The sequence below is a fragment of the Taudactylus pleione genome, unplaced genomic scaffold, assembly GCF_031769625.1.
Source record: "Taudactylus pleione unplaced genomic scaffold, aTauple2 ptg000352l, whole genome shotgun sequence".
NCBI lineage: Eukaryota > Metazoa > Chordata > Amphibia > Anura > Myobatrachidae > Taudactylus > Taudactylus pleione.
Genome location: NW_028284753.1, coordinates 4,626,938 through 4,649,031, shown reverse-complemented (window position 1 = coordinate 4,649,031; position 22,094 = coordinate 4,626,938). Strand labels below are relative to the sequence as shown.

At 46.3% G+C, this 22,094-nt stretch overlaps 1 long non-coding RNA gene and 1 other non-coding gene across 2 annotated transcripts in view; both read left to right on the top strand.

Annotated features, from left to right (window-relative positions):
- Positions 1 to 22,094, top strand: part of LOC148508628 (uncharacterized) — a 67,841-nt gene that overhangs the window by 21,435 nt on the left and 24,312 nt on the right. The window lies entirely within an intron of this gene.
- LOC148508629 (U2 spliceosomal RNA) lies at positions 5,793 to 5,981 on the top strand. Its single transcript, XR_015869573.1, has one exon. It is a non-coding gene; the product is annotated as a U2 spliceosomal RNA (small nuclear RNA).

Here is a 22,094-nt window from a genome sequence, read left to right as displayed (position 1 = left end):
ATAAGTCTTGTCGTGACATCGGCTGCGATAAGAGGCAGTCCCAGTAACTTGGAAGTAAAGTTATCTCTATAGCTATCACTTTGTAGATCGTAAGAATGCTGACTATGTATGGAAAATGTAATGGAGGGGAGGAGAATGGGAGGATCAGAAGATCCCTCTCTGGTGATAATGCTTAGTTTAACATTTAGGAGCTTTGGGCTGTACACTGTAAGCATCTTTGGGCCCTATTCAGACCCGCTCGCTAGATGCATTCGCACGCAGCCAAAGTATGCAAATCCCGCAATCGCACGGCAAGGTATTAGCACTCCCACTATGCAATGGCGTTCGATCGCGGTGTGTATTTAGACACCCACCAGCCTATTTTAAGATGCCCACTCTCCCTTAGTGATAGACGTCATCTCCAGGAAGTGTATGCAACAATCGGTAACATCGAGTACCATCGGAACCGTACCCTACCGCAAGCCCTGTGAGTGCTTCAGTGTGTAATCCAACCATATGACGTATATTATGACGCTGCGTCTTAATTATGCACGCCTCTGAAACGGCGTTAAGACGCTCAGACACACCTTTGTTCACACCACCACACCCCGGTTTCCATCTACCAACCCCTGTCACCACCTACAAACAGCTTGATCTGTCACTCATTCTAGCAAGGCGCCTATGTACAGGGTCCAAACGCGTTCTGATGGACTGGTTCGCGCACACGCACTGCGTCTTATACGCATGCGCACATTGCGAACATCAGCAGGCTACGTGCGAACGCAGCCTAGTGAACGGGTCTTGTAGCTGTACGCAGCAGCTGTGCTACAATATGCAAAACCTGCAGGTGGCAGGTTCAGTAATAAGGCATCCACTGCCAGCTACTCTGGTCAGATGCTGCGTCTGGAGGCTGGTACCAGTAATCATATAGAGGTAACTATTTGTGTGTAGTAGTGTATTTACAAGAATATATAGATTCAAGGTGGAGGTAAGTGGCCAAGTTCTGCTACAGTCCCTCACCAGGTGCCTAAACCAGGGGTCTTCAAACTTGGCCCTCCAGATGCTGTGGAACTACACATCCCAGCATGCACTGCACATAGTTTTAGCATGCTGTTATATCAAAAAGGTGGCAGTGCATGCTGGGATGTGTAGTTCCACAGCAGCTGGAGGGCCAAGTTTGAAGACCTCTGGCCTAAACAGTGAACAGTGAGGTGAGAGGACAGGTAAGCTGGTCCTTAAATGAAGGAAGATAGAGGTCACATCTGCTGTTAGGCATAGAGCAATGTCAATGCCCTGTTGATGTGTATCAGTGCAGGGTGATCTGAGGCTCCTGCACTATTGACAGTGCGACAGAGGAAAGAATATCCAGTGTCAGAAAGGGGCATGAAGGGCCCACAATGGAATGCAGTGCAAGGGGCCCAAACTGAAAGGGTGTGGCCAGCCATCACAGAGGGACTTGGTCAAACATTAGAGAGGATATGCACAGAGCATGGCTCTTTATAAAAGAGGGGACAGAACTGTGTCATTACCACCCACTTTGACTGGCAAGAGCACCTAAGTTTTTCCATGGGTAACATTATATAACTTAAGTGCATGGGCTGGAACCGGATCCCTAGAGCAGGGGTGGGGAACCTTTTTTCTGCCGATGGCCATTTTGATATATAGAACACTATTCGCGGGCCCGGTGCAGATCACGCCCCTTCTGTGTGATGTCACACGCAGACGATACCACAATCGCCGGTGATTACAGCAATGCCCGGAGCATCCAGATGATGCTTCGGGGAGCTGTAAGGGCAGCAGTGTGACCATCTGAAGCATCCTAAGGACACTCCAGGCGGCACTGCTGCATAGATTCTGACTGCAGGGTGCCATTCTAGCCAGATGAGGTTAGCAGAAAAATGCTTTAAGGGCCAGACCAAATGATTCCAGGGGCCTTATATGGCCCCTGGGCCTGAGGTTCCCCATCCCTGCCCTAGAGGAATAAATGGGGAACTCAGGCAGTGGGGCCCACCGAGGATTTCCCCTGTACCGCTGTCCGACCCTGAGAATATTTGTAGTGAAAAGTAGCTGGAGAGAGTCAGCAGCTATGGTCCCATCCATAAAAGACAGATCACTTGTGTGATGAGGAACATTTTGTCAAGATGCTTGCTCACTGCAGGCCCAATGAGAGTTCTCCACTCGAATATATCAAGCACTCAGCCAATCTGCTAGCAAAACTCAGTGATTAATATGTCAGAGCGTGGAGAACTCTTAATTGGGCCAGCTGTGAGCAAGCATTTTGGCAAATCCACATCAATACACGCATGGTCCCAATATGTGCACGGTTTACTGATTAGACATTCACGCAAATACTATATTTAGTTTTGGTCCAACTACAGCTATTATTTGCAATATGGTGGAAATGTATCAAACCTAAAGAATGGAGAAGAGGACACGTGGAGAAGTTTCCCATAGTCACCAATCAGCTTCTAGCTAGCATTTATAAAGAGCAGATGTGTCCTCATACATCAAGCTTCAATACGCCATGTTGGCTCGAGATGCCTGGTGAGAGTGATCCTGTGCAACTCTGGTAGCACCAGGCATCTTTTTCACTTAAAAATGCGTCTTAGTCACAATGTGATGTGACTAGGACGCACTAGGAGACTGTGATGATTAATTTGATATGCGACACTTGTATATCTGTGTGCGACTGAGTGTGTATACAAACTTGGAACTTTGAGTGGAAATAAGCCATGACTGCTACATTGTAGCATTTTGTGTACAGATTCACACTTAGGGCCAGATTCAATTAGCGGCAAAATTGGCCATTTTCTTCGCCAGTGAAATCGTCAGATTTTTGCCAATAAAGTTAGATTTTCGCCAATAAACAGTCGAAAAGTTTTCTCCACCTAATGGTGCATACACATGTAGCGATCAGCCAGCAATACGATATTGCTGGCTGATCGTCCTGTACCCTCCCTGGTGTGATGGATGATCGATATCGATCATCCAGCACACCACCAACTCACCGACGACTATAGCTACCCGCTATCAACGATCGCGGATCCCTATAGTAACCTGCTCGATATCGAGCAAGTTGACCTACAAGCACGGCCGATGGACAATGTCACTATCGTCCATACGTGGCCGTGCATCGATAGTCGATGGTGAATTGGTAGGGACCAAAAAATTAAACGATTTGAACGATAACGACCAGGAGAAAAAAAAAGCAAAATACCTATTTTTGACTAAAAATTTGGGGATTTCTTTCAGAACCATTTGGACATCCCCCTAATGATAAATAACCCTATATTTTTTTTTTAAAGTTGCGTAATTTGGCGATAAACAACCGGTTACATTTTTGGAGAAATAAAAAAGTTGAAAATGGGTTTAACGTATTGGGTCTGGTATTTAGGGGGTCGATATGGATGCGTCAAGTGTTTTAAACATCACACTTGGTTGCAGCAGGCGCTTTTTTAATGGTTTTTAAAAGTGCTTTTACGACACGAAAATATACTTGCATCCATTTTAACGTAACCCAAAATGAAGTGGAGCAGTAATTTCCTGGGAAAAAAATAGCTTTCTATAATTTTTTTATGTTTTTTCGTATACGCAAATTACCGCCAACTGACGCAATTTAAGTACCATAAATACTTTTTTGACGGCCAATAATACACTTCTAAATTATTTTCCTATGTTCTACATTATTTTCCTATGTATGTCAGCCATTTTTTGGGATACAGAAGCAATTTCCTGACTTTTTCGCCTATTTTCGCCTGTTTTTTTTCGCACCTCTGTTTTAACCTGTTTTTTAATGAAAAACTGTCGTCTTTTTTTTAATTACGAAAACGGCCGTTTTTGCTGCTAATTGAATCCGGCCCTTAGTCGCACACAGATCTACAAGTGTCGCATATCAAATTAATCAGCACAGTCTCCTGGTGCAACATTGTCGCATCACATTGCATTATTGGACGAAAAAGATGCAAAACAGACACCCGGCAATTGCAGAGTCGCACGGGACCTGGCGGACCAAGAGGGGTTGTTTGGCGCAACAGCAACAAAGGTGTATGAGGACACATGTACATTCTATAAAATAAGAGGCAGAAGCTGATTGGTTGCTATGGGCAACCTCCACTTTGCCTCTTTTCCACTCCTTAGAAAGTTTGATACATTTCCGACATAACCACAAAAAAAAATATGTACAGGTTGAGTCTCCCATATGCAAATATTGAGAAACATTTGCTTTCTGATGGTATATAATATAGTATAGAATAACCTTTAGGCTGTGTGTATAAGGTGTATATGAAGCATTAATTAATTTCATGTATGTACACAAACTTTTTTTTGATGCACAAAATTATTAAAAATATTGTATAAAATGACCTGCAGGCTGTGTGTATAAGCTGTGTATAGATTTGGGTCCCATTCCCAAGATATCTCATTATGGTATGCAAATTTTCCAAAATACTTAATATTCCAATATCCAAAATACCCCTGGTCCCAAGCAATTAGGTGCGGGAAACCAGCGTCCCGGGGTTAATAATCGGCCAGAGGAGACAGCTTCCCTGTTTAAGCGGCTCCTCAGCTCAGCGCGCCTTTCCACTGCGGTCTGGCTTCCCATAACTGCTCTCCTCTGGCCACACCCCCTCTGGACAACGCGTGGTCTGGTCCCCCTGCATACCTCTCCCCAGGGTCAGCATATGTCTGTGTAGTTGATTGTAGTGCCAGTTTGCAGTTATATGTTATTTCTGCATTGTATGTGACTAATGCTAGTGCTGCCTGTCTGTTTTCTATTCTGCTGTCAGCATATATCTTTCCCTTTTTCTCTTCCATCGAGGCTGGCGGACACTGGACCATGGGATTGTCGGTTGGGCCGGAGCAGGGCTTAATGACACTGTAGATTAACTCCTAGCTCCTCCCCCTGCAATCCCATAATGCCAGTCTTCGCTAAGTGCCTGAGTAGATAGGCACCATCTTTGTGGGCTGCTACGCAGCCCTTCTGTAGTGTAATTATTTATGATTATTTTCTAATTTATTTTTGTTTAATTTCTAGCTAGGAGCTGTGCACTACTTAATGCAGGCAGCTGCGGGAGCTTAGACAGCTCACCATTAGCAGCTGCAGCAGTGGGGTGCACATTGCCGGGACCCCCAACAGAGCATTCTGGTCTCTTTGAGAGACCACCTGGACCCGGGGACAGTGCGTGCTCGCACCCTTTTAGAGGGTGCAGGGCGGCAGTGCTGTCCCAGATGGCGACGCCATCTTACCGGGTTTGAAGAGGGCGGCTCCATTGCGGTAGCGCGCACCTCACAGGCAGCTCGTTAAGAGCTTCACAAGTGCTTTCCCCAGACAGGGGAGTAGCACTTGTGTGTGCAGCTACGGTTTGGGATGCCCGGATCAACTGGGATTAAAGAGCCTGTAGCTGCTGGCCTCCCTTGCATTATTGCCAGGCTTGTTTTGGCAGTGGCTCCCCTCACACGTATGCAGGAGGAGTGCGCACGCCACAGACTGCACGGATCAACGGGGCTTAATCTGAGTTTTCCCCTGACAAGTGGAAGTACACGGTGACCGAGAAAGTGGAGATTGGAGGGGGTGGTGCTTCAAGCACTGCTCTCCCCCTCCTGCAGAGGTACAGTCAGAGGAGACAGCATGGATCAACAGGGCTGTGTCTCCATGAGCTGAGACTGCTACATTCACCTGCTATTCAACTCCTCTCCCAGACAGCTGCTGGGTCCTGGAAGGCTAAGTACCCTTGTTGCTGTGTTAACTGCCTTTGTAATATTGTTTTCATGTTGCACTGTCAGAGGTTACTGAATAGGAGGTTCTGCTAATATGCATAGCTTCTCAGCCTTTTGGCTAAGAGCAAGGGTAGTATCTATTATTAACAGTTTATTATCTGATAGGTCCTCTAGCTGAGTAGTTGACACTGACACTAATGTTGGACAGTAAATGAGGAACTCAGGGTACATCTACAAATGCTTCTATCCGCTGCCCTGACAAAGACGGCATGATGGTTGACATTGTTGCCTCATCGCACCGCGGGTATGGGTGCTATTCTCGCTGCAGCCCAACAGTGTGGAGTTTGTATGTATGTTGGGGAGCCTTGTGGGTCTAGGACCTAGTGATGCATGGGCATCTGGAAAGCAGCGTCCAGCAGGGTGGGACCTGCATGGACTGGGGCTCTCAGCATGTCTAGGTGCACCCTAGGGCTGCTGGTCACCCTCCACGGGATCACCAAGTTCAGACTTCAGGTGGAGAGATCGCATCATGCAAACTCAAGTTACGGATCGCAGAACTTCCAAGCAACAAAATGTTTAGCTGTTGGAATGTTACAGGAGGCGTTATTAGAAAGATTCCGCTGCTGTTAGAGGCAGGGGGAGTCTGTTTGAACCAGCCTGTTAAATGTGCGGTAACATATGCTTCTCCTCTGGGAACCAATGACATCAGCAGGAAATTTCTCCTTTGTCCTGTTTTAGTCTGGGGGGGATAAATACATGTGTCCGAATACTGGTTAGGGAGTCCATGCTGAAGGTTGTATGAACTGAGGGTCTCTAGTCTGAGGTCTATCTCTGTGTCCGGAGGCGCAGCGTATGTATACTGTACTTGGGTCTGTAATATTTCCTTTTACGCCTAAATTGTGTATGTATCAATTGCGTGTAACTGACTGTACTTTTACCTGAATAATACTTGTGCGTTGGAACCACAGATTCCACTCCTGTCTTTATTTGCGGTCAGACTGCGTACGCAAATTAGCGTTATTCTTAGAGGTTTATAGGAAGGATATTTAGAAGGTATAGGCAGGGGTATATAAAAGTTCTGATCCAGTTTCGTTAGGATGCTATTTGGTACTTGCGAAGATCCGGGAATCCCATGCCTCCCTCCGTCTTAGGTAAGGACAGTATTTTCCTTGCTTGCCTAGGTTTCCTATCCTTCCAAATATAGGAAGTAAAAAGTTTTTGGATTTTAATGAGTACATATTGAGGGATTAATATGGGCAATGGTCGAAAAAAATATAATAACTTTGGTAGTACAACCATTTTTAAGGAAGAAAGTCTGCCCATCCATGATATATCGGACATCATCCAATCCTTAAATAATAACGACAGTTGTCGTATCAATGGTAGATAATTAGCTGCTATTAGACTATTAGTAGTGGCCGTTAAATGAATTCCTAAATATTTAATAGAATGATCCTGCCAAGCATATGTGTAATTCGCTTTAAGGGATGCCAATAAGTGTTGTGGGAAATTAATCGGGAGAGCCTCCGTTTTAGAGCAGTTTAACTTATAGTAAGAGACCCCAGAGAATTCTCCCAACAGACTATGTAGAGCTGCTAGGGAGTTAATCGGATCTGTTAGTGTCAGCTGGATGTCGTCAGCAAAAAGGCTTGTTTTGTACATTTTGCCAAAGAGGATTGGGCCTGCGATGTTATGGTCCTGTCTGATGGCTTCTGCCAATGGTTCGATCGCCAGAGCAAACACCAATGGAGACAAAGGACATCCTTGTCTCGTACCATTTGTAATCAAAAAATGGGGTGGAAAGTATGCCATTGACAAAGACTCTGGCCGAGGGGGAAGAATATAATGCAAGTATTGACGTGAGAAAGCTGCCCTTTATTCCAAATGTAACCAATACTGCTTTTAAATATTTCCAATTCAGTCTATCGAACGCTTTTTCTGCGTCTAATGATAGTAGTAGGAGAGGTTGGTAAAGACTGGAGAAAGATTCAATAATATTGATCACCTTTTTCGTATTATCAGGTCCCTGCCTCCCTGTCACAAATCCTACCTGATCTTGATGTATTAAAATCGGTAGCAGTGAATTAAGGCCCTCATTCAGAGCCGTACGCTCTGAGCAGAGCGCACGCTCTGAATGAGGGCCGGGCTCCATTTTCATGGAGCGTCCTCCTGGACGCTCGTATAGCTGTGGGTCACCACCCACAGGCTATACGAGCGTGCATTGTGATGGCCGCGATGGTCGAGACCATTGCGACCATCGAAATTGCGAGTCGGAGCCTGCGGTTGAGGTTTTCAACCGCAAGCTCCGGAGTGATTTTGGTTCTATCAGAGCTGGCTTATGACGGGAGGCGTTCCCGTGGGAACGCCCCCGTCAGGGAGGCACGCCCCCGGCACGCCCACCAAAGGGGGCGTGCTGTCAATCAACATTGACAGCACGCCCCCTTTGATCGGACACAACGAGCGAAGGACTTTCCTTCGCTCGTCGCGTCTGGCGCATGCGCACGACGGAGCTCCCTCCGTCGTGCGCATGCTCAGTCCATAGCATCGACCCACTTGCGAGCGGACAGCCGCTTGCGAATGGGTCTGAATCAGGCCCTAAGTCTGTTTGCTAAGAGTTTGTCGAATATTTTAATATCCGTATTGAGAAGTGCAATTGGCCTGTAATTAGCCATAGAGGACAAATTTTTACCTGGTTTGGGGAATGCTACTATTCTCGCCTCTAGCATTTCTCTCGGGAAAGAGCCCCCTGATGAAACATCATTAAACATGTGTGCTAAGATGGGAGACAAAGTATCTTGAAAGCATTTAAAAAAATTATTTATATAACCGTCTGGTCCCGGAGCCTTATCCAAAGGAAGGGATTTGATAACTGATAAAATTTCTTCCTCGGACCAGGGATCAGCTAGTGCAGTCAAAGCGTCAGCGTCCAGGGATGGAAGGTCCACTGTACTAAGAAAATCATCTATCTGGGTTAGTGAGGGTTGGGGCGTCATAGGGTCATCTTTCAGATTGTAAAGGGAGGAATAATACTGCGCAAAGGATTCCGCTATAGCATAGGGATCTGTAATTTTGGTACCTTTGATATTGGAAATCATTCTTATACTTTCTTTTGCTCTTTTCCCCCTTAACTTTCGTGCTAGCATTCGGCCTGCCCAGTCTCCCTGAATATAGAACTTTTGGCGTAGCTTAAACATTGTCTGATGGACTTTTTTAAGAGCCAAAGTGTTCCATTCTGTTCTGACATTAAGTAGTTCCCTATAAATTGCGTCGTCCTTCGGATTAAGTTTATGTTTAGCATCAAAATCTGCCAGTCGACATTCGATATTTACTTGTTGGAGAATAGACGCCTTATGTAAGCGAGCCGCTGCCTGAATAGCTGAACCCCTAAGCACTGCTTTAAGCGAACACCAGAAGGTAAACGCGGAAGTATCCTCTGGTTTGTTGGTTTCCAGAAACAGGGATAGGGCATTGGATATTACTTGTTTAGATTCGGTATGGGTCAGAAGATATTCTCCCAAGCGCCAGGGGCCTGGGGGAGGCCTCAATCTATTGATATCCCAATCTATGGACATTGCCGCATGATCTGACCAGGCAACTGGTAGGATTGATGATTGTTTAATATACGGTAAGGACCATTTATCTGCCAAGGCCAGATCAATGCGGGAATAGGATTTGTGCACCTGAGAATAATAGGTGTAGTCCCTCTCACCTGGATGCCCTGCCCTCCATACGTCATACAACTCGTATTCACTAAGGATTCGTCTGAAGCTCTGAGAATGATTTTGAGAAGGTTGCGGATTAATTTTTGATTTGGATGAGGATTTATCCCACAGCGGATCCGGAGCAATATTAAAATCTCCCAATAATAGTAAAATCCCTTTTTTATATGTTTGAAGAGCCGTGCAAAATTTCCTAATAAAGGATATTTGTTTCGTGTTTGGAGCATATATTGATGCAAGTGTCACTGGAACATTATCTAATTTACCTACAAGTATAAGATATCGGCCCTCCTTATCATTTATTTGTTTATCTAAGATAAAATTACTTGTATTAGAAAATAGAATTGCCACTCCAGCTTTTTTGCAAGGACCATTGGAGGTATAGCAAATGGGAAATTTCAAATTAGAAAATTGAGGGGGGGTGGATTGTTGGAAATGGGTTTCTTGCATAGCGATGATATGAGCCTTGCATTTAGCAAAATATCGCAGTGCGAGTCGTCTTTTATTGGGAGAGTTGAGTCCCTTAACGTTAATAGACAATGGGCCTGATTCAGACCCACTCGCGAGCGGCTGTCCGCTCGCAAGTGGGTCGATGTTATGGACTGAGCATGCGCACGACGGAGGGAGCTCCGTCGTGCGCATGCGCCAGACGCGACGAGCGAAGGAAAGTCCTTCGCTCGTTGTGTCTGATCAAAGGGGGCGTGCTGTCGATGTTGATTGACAGCACGCCCCCTTTGGTAGGCGTGCCGGGGGCGTGCCTCCCTGACGGGGGCGTTCCCACGGGAACGCCTCCCGTCAGAAGCCGGCCCACTGACATCACTAGTGGGATAGAGCCAAAATCACTCCGGAGCTTGCGGTTGAAAACCTCAACCGCAGGCTCCGGCTCGCAATTTCGATGGTCGCAATGGTCTCGACCATCGCGGTCATCAAAATGCACGCTCGTATAGCCTGTGGGTGGTGACCCACAGCTATACGAGCGTCCTGAAGTACGCTCCATTTTCATGGAGGCCGGCCTTCATTCAGAGCGTGCGCTCTGCTCAGAGCGTACGGCTCTGAATGAGGGCCAATATCTTAACCATTTGGAAATATTATAACATTGCTTAGCATTAATTGTTCTGAACCTAAGTGTACCAAAGATAAGAACGGATTGCTGGTTATATAAAGTACCTGAAAACTAGTTAAATTGGTGAAAAATGAAAAAAGATAAGAAAACAGAGTAATAACAAAAAATGAATAGTTCCATAAAGAATCTATCAGGGACCACCTTCTTAGGTGGTACATTGGGGTGAGTGGCCAATAGATCATTTAACCCCCGTCTGGGGTCAGAACACTTTGCATTATACTTGAGTAGTCTATATAAAAGAAACAGAAAACACATACAACGACCTATATCTATCACTTAAATAGAGAACACAGAAAAAGGTCTCAGATGTATATAGAGAAAAAGAAAAAAAAAGCAATAGGCACACACCCAGTGTTCCAAACTGTGAAATAAACGGAACATGAACATGATGCTCCATTTTGTGGCTTAAACTGAAAAGGCAGCTCTATTCTATAATTTACTACCTCTATGCAAGTCGCCCTAATTATAAAGTGTCACAAAAAAAAAAAAGGAGCATCATGCAACGAATAGTCAGTTAGATATAGCAACACTAGGTGGGTACACCGCTATGAGAAAGGATACAGACATTCTGAAAACAGTTAAGACCATTCCTGGTTTATATGCAGGTTGCTTGGTAACTTCTGTGAGATGTCTTCTAGATTCCAAGACACTAGAAGCTGGATACCAGCCGCTGGATCCGATACGACTGTGGTAGAGCCATTCCTATTGATTATCAATTTAGTGGGGAAGCTCCATCTATAATTGATGGAAGCCTTTTGTAGGGCTCTGGTGACTGGCAGAAATGATCTTCTTGATGCTAGCGTTGCAGCAGAGAGGTCACCAAAGATTTGGATTTTTCCCATAGTGGAAGCATCTGCTGACCTTGCTGCACGAAGGATTGCCTCTTTAGTGTGGAAAAAATGTACTCACGTCAGAACATCGGTAGGAGCATTACGGGCTTTAGGCAGTCTATGCACATGGTCCAGTAAAAAGTCAGATATCTGTGTAGTTGGTAGAAGTTTCATAAATAAATCCGTCACATGTGCTGTCACTCTGAATTTGGAATTGTCTTCGGAATCCCACGAAGTTTGAGATTATTTCGCCTAGACCTATCTTCCAGGTCTGCGGTCTTAATCCTCAGGGATGTGACCTCTGACTGTAACTCTTTATGAAGATTGATCAGTTCATTATGTGATTTTACGACCTCTTCCAACTTGTTCTCCAAATGGTCTGTGCGGGACCCCAACTCGTCCACCGAGCGTTGACAAGATTGCAAAGCTGATTTAAATTCAGAAGTAATATCGTCCTTAAAGGAAGCCAAGAGCATCCTCATGGAGCCCATTGTGAGTGGGGCATCATCCCCCGCAATGTCAGGTGACTTCCGGGTGGAGAAGTCGATCAGAGGATGCGCGGACGAACTTCCGGTGAATACCGGAAATGCTCGGACGCGTTCTGTTCCTGTATATCAGTAATTCTTCAAATGAAAACACATGGATTTACACCTGCCAATCTCTAATGGGGTTGTGAGGAACATGCGGTGGGACCGATTATGGACTGGAGTTTTGGTTTTTACTATAGGATTTTAGCAATTAGCAAATCTATGTCTGGAATTAGGTGTTACTGTGAATGTTATTAGAAGCTGTATAAAAGAGGGTGTTTTTTTACCTCTTACCTTATGCCTTGAGAAAGATACACACTTTCATGTATCGAAACGCGTTGGCAAAGAGGTGATTTGGATATTTTCTGGACCTTACCTGGTGGATGGTTGGTGACTCTTGGGGACGCCCGGGCTTCTTTCACCCATGTTTCAAAAAGTAAGATCTGTCTACTTTGTCACACTAGTAGACCATTACACTTGGTAAGGGTCCATCTTAACTTGATTTTTATGTTGTATGGTGTCTGTATAAATAAAACGTTAATACACTATTGGAGCTTTTCTTTATGCTTTGTATATCCTGTGGGATGGTTTTGGAACCCTGAACCTTGGAAGTAACTACAGGAGATTGCAGTCTATGTCGTAAGGATTATCCTTGACAGTGCCTGATTGTCTACTCTAATCGGTAGACCAATTCTTGGGGTAATTGAATATCATAATTATTTAAATTAATTCATCAGTACACTATGATTTCATTATCTGTTCTTTGAGGTGATTATCCGGGGAATAAAGAAATTCTGGTGGACGGATATACCGAGAAACATTTGAATCGAGAATTTCTATTTTACATTAGTAGGAGCGCCTCCTGGACACACTTGGTGATATCTTTTGATTGTATTTATTGTAAAGTGTATGGTGACACTTCTTTTGCATTAAGGAGTCTGAGGGGCTGCTAATTGCGCACGTGTTCTAAAATTTTTTAGTCTATGCACACGGTCCAGTAAAAAGTCAGATATCTGTGTAGTTGGTAGAAGTTTCGTAAATAAATCCGTCACATGTGCTGTCAACTCTGAATTTGGAATTGTCTTCGGAATCCCATGAAGCTTGAGATTATTTCGCCTAGACCTATCTTCCAGGTCTGCGGTCTTAATCCTCAGGGATATGACCTCTGACTGTAACTCTTCATGAAGATTGATCAGTTCATTATGTGATTTTACGACCTCTTCCAACTTGTTCTCCAAATGGTCTGTGCGGGACCCCAACTCGTCCACCGAGCGTTGACAAGATTGCAAAGCTGATTTAAATTCAGAAGTAATATCGTCCTTAAAGGAAGCCAAGAGCATCCTCATGGAGCCCATTGTGAGTGGGGCATCATCTGCAACTTCCAGTTGTTTGGAGGAAGCTCGTGGGGGGTCGTCAGATGGGGTGCCTAAAGCAGACGGGTGTTTACTGCTTTTATTAGACGATGGGCCTGCTTTATCGGTTTGTGAGGAGGGAGACGCTTTGAAGAACGATACTTGTGGAACAGTCGAAGGCTTTGGGCGTTTAGGTGCCATCATGAAAGAGCTGGAGGCACGCTGTTATGTGTTAGATATCAGATATGGAAGCTTATACTGTTACTCAGTATATAGACGGACGACGGAGGGTCCAATTGGAATTAGCAGAGATGAGCCAACATTTCGAAACAGTGGTATTTATTACTTGGAAGGTAGCCTATCAGTTTCATAGACGTAGTTCTGGCAGAAATGTATTATCTTTTGACAGTGTGCCAAGGTTCCTGAGCTGTTGGAAGCCGCTAATTCACAAAATGCAGGCGATGATGATGTCTAGGAAAGTGTCGTTAGCGTTTTCAACACAAGGAGCGGCTATGTAATATAGGGTGTCTCCGTCTGGTAATTCCAGTCAACCAGGTGAGGTGTTAGGGTGGGTCAAGCCTCTATAACTCAGGGTCTGCCCGATAATACCGGCCAGTTGACAGGGTTAAGGGCTATTTAATTATCCGGACTCAGAATGGCTTAGGTCTGGAGTCACCCTGCTATACGTCTGGTCCCCCTGGCTTCCAGATCTCGCCCCAGATCGGTGAGTTTCCCGATGTAATTTGGCCTTACAGAGGGCCAGAGATTATAAAAGTGCTCCCGTATGGCTCTGGGTCCCCTGTCAGCACTGTAAGATGAGGTAGCTGCAGTAAGCGTTATTTGGCAATATGGCGGCCCCCCGCGATTCGCGGATCCGTCTGCGGTTACCTCCGGGGGTCCCCTGGTGATATTATCTATCTCTCCTTGAGTCTCGTCTAACGGTGAGGGTCTGGAAGATGCTGAGGGGTCACAGGTCCGACTTGCCGCGTCACAGCAATAAGTAATATGGCGGCCTCCCGCGATTTCGCGGGTCCGTTCGCGGGAGTTTCTGGGGGCCCCCAGGGAGTGAGACTGGTCAATCCTTGTGTCCGGGCAGTCCGTGCAGGTCCGGAGGGTGCAACGGAGTCGCGGCTCTGTCCAGCGGCCGCCGCTACAACCCCGCTCCGCGGCGCTCCAAAATTGAGGTCGGGGCCTCTGGATGTGTACTAGGCCTCAGCCGCTCCGGGGCCGCAAGATGTCCCAAAAGTCCGGGCGGGCGTTCAGCGGGCTACTGATGGTCGCCCTGGGCTGAGAGGACCAGCTCAAACTATGGAGTCCGGCCGAATTTAGCTATTTTTAAAGTTGGCCTGGGGAGCTGTGAGGAAGCACGTCTGCTCTCATCAGCTAGCAGGCCACGCCCCCCAGGATTGAGGGTTTTAACGTAAGTGAATTTCGCCTGTTGAGGTTGGTGTGGCCATAGGCCTCAACATGTCTGCAAAGTAGTCTGATACTTTAAGTATGGAATTCATCGCACCTGTAAGGTGCACCCTGTTATATTTGTGGAGTGTGGGAAGACAACTAATGACCCGGGAAAACTCCACGCAAGCACAGGGAGTATGCAACTCCACCTAGATTGGGCCGTGGTATTAAACACATGACCTGAGCTCTGTGAGAGAGGAGTGTTAACCATTACACTAACCATACTGCCCTATTGACACGTACCTTGTCAATCTTATGTGAGATGGAGTAAAACAGACAGGCCATAGTAGAGAGCTAATTGCCTGAGAGGCCATATAGGTATTGAGCCATAGTACACTAGGCCAGTGCTTCTCAAATTCGGGGCCTGATTGAGAGCCGTTCGTAAACGGCCGCTCGTTCGCTCTGAGCGATGTTCGCACAACTGCGCATGCGTATGGGTCATAATGCACATGCGCAAACCAGTCATTGCGGTCGGAAATCTTGCGCTCGCAAAACAGCGAGGGGCTGCTAATTTGATTGACAGAATGTACCGTTTGTGGGTGGTAACAGGGGAAGGTGCTTGAAAACAGGGGAGTGGAGATCCGAACGCAGGTGTGCCAAACGGTGAAAAGGGCGTTTAATGGGAGTGCATAATTAGTAAAGGAGCGTCATCGACCACGTCACTTGGTTGTCTTTTAGCCTGAACTGCTCGCAATGATTGCGGTAAGAAAAACCTACCACAAGCACTGCGAGCAGTTCAGATGCCTTCCGATGTTCCCGATTAATCTAATAAATACCGGAGATGACATGTGATGCGAACGGCAAAGTGGCGTCTTTACAAAATATCGAGCGCATTTTTCGTTCGCTCGCTCGCTCAGACATATAGGCGTCAACAAACTGCAAAGAGTGAGCGCTCAATTTAAATAGCCGGCCCCTTTTTTGGAACGACCGTCCGCAAATAGCGTCCGGGTCTGAATCAGGCCCTCGGTCCTCAGGACCCCACACAGTTCACGTTTTCCATGTCACCCAGCAGGTGGACAGGTGTATTCTTTACTCACCGACACATTTTAAAAGATCCACAGGTGGAGCTAATTTTTTCACTTGTGATTCTGTGAGGAGACCTGGAAAACATGCACTGTTTGGGGTCCTGAGGACCGAGTTTGAGAACCTGTGCACTAGGCTAATAGTTAAGTTCAAGTTAAAACTGACATCTCTAGACTCTAACACATAACCCTGTTAACAGCAACGGACATTGGGCCTGATTCAGAGCCGGACGCAATTAGCGCTCGCTCTTCCAGAAAATAGGGGTGGCTATTCAAATGAACCGTTCGCTGTTTGCGGTCTGTTCACGCCTCTAGGTCTGAACGAGCGAACAAAACTTGCGGTCGTTTTTTGGGAAACTACGCCCCCTGGCCGCTCGCATCCTACGTCATGTCCGCTATTTATTAGATTAATCGAGTACATCGAACAGGGTATGAGCTGCTCGCTATTCTTGTGGTTGGTTTTTGCTACCACAATTTTGCGAGCAGTTCTGGCTATAAAATAACCCAGTGACGTGGTCAATGACGCTGCTGTTTTAATTATGCACACCCATAAAACGCCCGTTTTGACCTTTAAGCACGCCTGCGATCGGATCTCCACTCCCCGTTTTCAAGCACCTTGCCCTGTTACCACCCACATACGCCTCATCCTGTCACTCAAATTATCAGGCATTCGCTATTTTGCGAGCACATGAATTTCGGCCGCACTGACTGGTTCGCGCATGCGTATAATGATCCGTACGCATGCGCAGTTGGGCAAACATCGCTCGGAGCGAACGAGCTGCCGCTTACGAGTGGCTCTGATTCAGGCCCATTGTCGGCAGACAACATACTTACTGTATGGATTTTGCAGAATCTTCTATAATGGTATGCGCTAACAGTAAAGTATTTGTACACAGAGAATAGACATAAGAAGGAAGCAGCGGTGGTTTCAGTCTGCGTGCTTTTTCCATACTAGAGCACAATGATGTTAAACGTATCACACCTGGTATTCCCAGGCGGTATCTATTCAAGATCCAATCCGGCCTTATTCTGCTTAGTTTCCGATATTAAGCGTGCTTGTGGACACCAACCTCTTTACAATACATGCAGTTACATTAACATTGCGTTAAAATATAATTACCTTCAGGAATGGAACCCGGGTACCTGGGCATGCTAAGCGTTGGCAGTACCTCTAGTCCAAAGTAGCCCCACTTAAGCCTGCATAGGCAGACTTTTAACCTATCACCCTGGAGGTAGATCTGATACTGAAGGTGAGAACATACACACTTCACACAGATAGAAGGTCTAATGCTGTGAGGCAGAAATGATAATCATTACACCATCCGCACTGCCACTATGCCAGAGAATAACTTTGCCTTTCCCAATGCTATACTAGAGAGGATAGAGGCACAGGCTAGTACAGTATGTAGACACAGATATGCGTTACACTAGACGGATAAAAACTGTAAAAGAAACCTGCAGAATCACCCCCTCATGTAAGAGTGTGCCCTGTAGAGTACAATGGCGGCATCAGTATACAGAATGTACGCCTAATGGAGGAGGGGGGGGACACCCCCCTCATGAAGCTGATTTAGCATGGCCAGCCATGAAGAGGGTTCCCACAGCGGTGTAAACCCTCGGCCGTAGTGGGAGAGCGAGGATTAACCAAGCCGCCACTAGCTCCGCCACCCAGCTCTGCCCGCTGTGCAGTTTAATGCGGTATTAATGTCGGATACTAGCTGCAGCCTAAAGTAACTGGCTATTGCGCATACTGTTGCTCGTCCCCCATGGGGGGGAGCTTAAAGAGTTGATGTGCACTACGGGGTTCGATCCCAGGACCTCATGGTCTTCAGACCAGCGGCTCTGCGAGTTGAGGAGGGGAGCACTTGTGCGCTGATATGACAGCCTACTGTAACGCAGAAGTGCAGCGCTTCCTACCACCGCCGCTGATAAGTATGCTGTGCTATGAGCTGCCTGCCAAAGAGCTGGGGGTCTCCGTGACTTTAATATACCCGCTACTTTGCTATTCAAGGGAGATGGGATGTACTCACCGCTGTATGTGGCGGCCGGTGCGCTGTAGGACCGTTAGACACGGACACTAGCCGCAGGCAGTTGTGGCAGGTCCCCAGAATCCGGTGACCCTGTGGCCAAGGACCCGGACACAAGCAGCAGGCAGCTGTGGCGGGTCCCTCCGGCGGCCGCAACGATGCAGGCAGACTTGGCAGCCAACAGTCTGCCTGTGAAGAACTTCATCGGACAAAAATTTTTTTAACAAATAAGTAAAAAAAAAATAACGGAAAAAAGTGGCTGGAGACAGCCCAAGTGCCTCCGGTTCACTCGAGGCATAAATCTAAACTGGACTCGGGAGGGGTATAGAGGGGGAGAAGCCAGCTACACTTCTTAACAATTTAAAGTGCCAGGCTCGACTCACACACCTGCCTATTCCCCAGTGTATAAGCTCCAGTGTCCCCTAGTGAATGAAAGAGAAATTGCAAATGCAATTGCTTCTAGATCAGAATCACTCCCTTAATTACTGAATTTTATGCTACAAAATTTGCTAGTTCATGAGTGTAAGTAAAGATGACCAGAAGGGTTTCACTCATGCAGGTCTTTCTGGAACTTTCATATGTGGACACCAAGGTGGTAGGATGGCGGTACAGATGTCACAGCAACATGGGCGCCAGACCACCTCTCATTCATATACTGTACATTGGGACTATTTGCACTCTTTTATGTTCCACTCCAGCACAGTACTTTGGTTGAACTAGTTATGTACATCTCCTATCACCTATCCCTGCACATTTCTTGTAAGAGAATTGCGGAGAGATTAGTTCATAATGAAAAGTGTTAAGCCCACTGATATTAGTATAGGTTAGTCCAGTGGTTCCCAAACTGTGCGCTGCGTCACCCTGGGGTGTCTTGGGACACTTGCAGGGGTGCCTCAGGTTGGTGGTCCAGCACCAAATCAAATTCTTTATGGTCAATGTAATGTAAATATGTGCACAAACAGAACACAAACCTGTCCACCACCACATAACTGAACCTAAGGACGACAGGTAGCACAATTTACTTCACTTTACTACTTTACTACATTTTTTTCTCAATAAAAAACTTTTGGCTTAGGGGTACCGTGAAAAGAATGCTGATTCACTAGGGCACCGTGATTCAAAAAAGTTTGGGAACCACTGGGTTAGTCTTAAAAGTTCATGCATCAAAGCCCACTAGTGGTGAAAAATGATTATAATGCTAATGAATACCAACTTTTACTTAGTGAAAGCTGCATGCAGTAATAAAGAAAAATAAGTGTTCATAAAATAAGTGCTTTGTTTTTTGTGCTATATATTTTTGTTTGCCATATATTTTTGTGGTTGGCCTTATACAATGCTGGTTAGATGACATTGCCTTGACCGAAACATTGGCATGGTATGTATATGTTTTGTTTCTGACTTGTGCTATTTGGACATTAAATGCACTGTTTATGCTTTACTTAAAGTCTGGTAAGTGCCATCATTTCCATGATAGGATCCATGTGGGTATAATACAGAGTTGCCTACTCCCGCATTCCGCGATAGCCTCCTGAATTAAGGTGGGAGCTCCTGCTACCCTGCAAAGTAGGCTGAATCCCCCTCATTCCCACTGCCCCATATAAAAATCCGGACTGCACATGTGCGAGTCTGGTGGTGAAGGGGCGGGGCCTGAGCTTGACTACGTCAAGATGCAGGGGCGTACTCACCATGGGTCACTGGTGCAGGGAGTCAGGAGTGCGGTTGCTACTGGGCCCTGTGACGCCTCCCCCTGCTCCCAGCTCACACACCGGCCAAACACAGATAGACTGCTGAGAGAGACTGATGCTCCCAGCATTCCCTAGCCAGCCAGTGATAACAGAGGGATGAGGAGCCGATGCTGCAGAACTGAAGAGCTGCTTCAGACTGTGAGGTGTAAATATACTAAAAAGAGAGTTTTTAGAAGTGAGTTTTAGAAGAGATGTTGCCCATAGCAAACAATCAGATTCTACTTAACATTTAACTAGCACCTTCTAGAAGATAATAGCTGGAATCTGATTGGTTGCTATGGGCAACATCTCTTCTAAAACTCACTTCTAAAAACTCTCTCTTTAGTAAATTTACCCCTGAGTGTTTCAGAGCTCAATGTAGCTCCTGCAAAATCTATTGATGTCAGTGCCATGGGAGAGGAGAGGGGGGGAATCTAGTAATGTGAATGTGCGTGTGTAGGGGATCTAGTAATGTAAATGTGTGTGTGGAGGGGATCTAGTAGTGTGTGTGTGTGCGTGCGTCTCTCTCGCAGGTTCTCAAACTCAGAATCACAAATGAAATAATTAGCTCCACCTGTGGATCTTTTAAAATGTGTCAGTGAGTAATGACTACACCTGTGCACCTGCTGGGTGACCTGGAAAACGCGACCTGTGTGGGGTCTCGGCGACCGAATTTGAGAACCATTGGTGTAGGGGATCTAGTAATGTGAATGTGTTTGTACGCAGGGGATCTAGTAATGTGAATGCGTGCGTGTGTGTGGAGGGGATCTAGTAATGTGAATGTGAAAGTTTGTGTGTGGAGGGGATCTAGTAATGTGTGTGTGTGTGTAGGGGATCTACTCACGGTGAGTTACCTTGCAACCTGCCCGTCTCCCATTTGGTTAGTACTGTACAATCAGGGGTTGCTGAGCCTATCTTTACATAGATTCTCCATGTGTACGGTTACTGTTACCGGTCTTATGCACAACGGGGAGGACATTGAAACACAGATCCTCCCTGTGGCCTATACGCCTCTTCCTCGGTGGAGATGAGAGCCATCCCCCCATCAGCCATCGATCTAACATCAGGGATGGGATGAAGCCTCCCTTTTGGCGTAATCTACCAGATAGTTGTTCGGTTCTATGGGTTCTGCCAGATATATCTTTGTTGGCAGTGTATCCTTATGGCTCCTTATTCCATTCTGACCTTTCTCTATCCCTGAGTAATACAGGGGCTGGTTTCAGGTTCCACCTTTAGTAGGTATAGGGTGCCATAGCCTACTGGGCTCATACATCTTGTACTGCTTTGTCCCAGGTTCCAATCTCTCCTGGGATCTTTTAATGTCAGGTCTACCAGATTTCATACTATATAGTCATTGTTGAGGACATTCCTCACTGGAATATACGCTAACCTGATGGGACTGGCGATGCAGCAAGAAGGTGTCTGTTTCCAATTACATTTTAGATGGACGGGATTGCACAGTCACTTGTGTCTGGCTCTGCAGTTCCATCCATCTCTGAATCAGGACCTAAGTATGACTTGTCTCAAACAGAGCGGCTCTCCTGACATGTATAGGGTTCTCTGTGGTGCAAGCAAGATTGCAGTGGCTAATATATACATGCCTGTGTGTCTGAAGCCACTCCCTGTTACCCAGTGGCGTAACCAGAGGTATGGGGGCCCCATAGCAAAATTTCCGCAGGGCCCCACAGGTCTAGCTATGCCCCCCTCCGCTCCGCCATGCACTCCTTACCACTGGACCCCGGCGCGCCGCTCCATCTCTCCTCAATGAAGATGGGAGAAGGCGTGGCCATGATCCAGGGATCCACCCCTCCTCCCATCTTCTGTGAGTGAGAGATGTATCAGAGGAGATGGGCCTGCAGCGCTGATGATCCATGCATGATGTCCTTCTTGGTTTCAGAGCCTGGAGACAAGAGTGTTTTGGATTTAAGGCAAGACCTAGTCCAGATGTTTTGCTCAGGTTCATCCATGGCAATAATGGCAAACTAGTAATGAGCAGTGGACACACTGTTGGTTTGGCCAGTATTACCCAGTAACAGCCGTCACCGGCAGTGTTTCTAGATGACTGTACATTGATGCCGTGTTTTTGTACAGTGCACTGTTCCTGCTGGCTCACGTTAGATGGCTGTTTGGAGGCTGAGCTTTTTAACAGCCTGGCGCATATTTAATTTGCTGCCTATTCTTTATAGCCATGGAGATCCTCACCTAGGCTAACTGACTTTCTAGATGACCAGTCTCCCCTCTACATGTATGTCCTGCATGGTGGCATATGGACTTGTTGTGTAACTGTCTGAGCTGTATATAAATGGTCTTGTTGATGCAGAGCTACATGCTGGTCTCCTTGATGGAGGGAGATGGGAGGGTTTCAGATCTGAAGCATCATACACTGATCCAAATGTTTTTGTTTTTTTATTAATCAGTGGGAGAACTGGCAATTTAGTAATGAGCAATGGACACACTGTTGGTTTGCACAGCTACAGGTATCACCAGCAGCAGGGTCAGAGCTATGGGAGACAATGGAGACGTCTGCCACTGGGCTCCATCTCTGAAGGGGCACCTCCTCCATTGTCCACAACATATTCACCCCACTTAGGGCTGTAACTATGTACCTGGTGTGTACC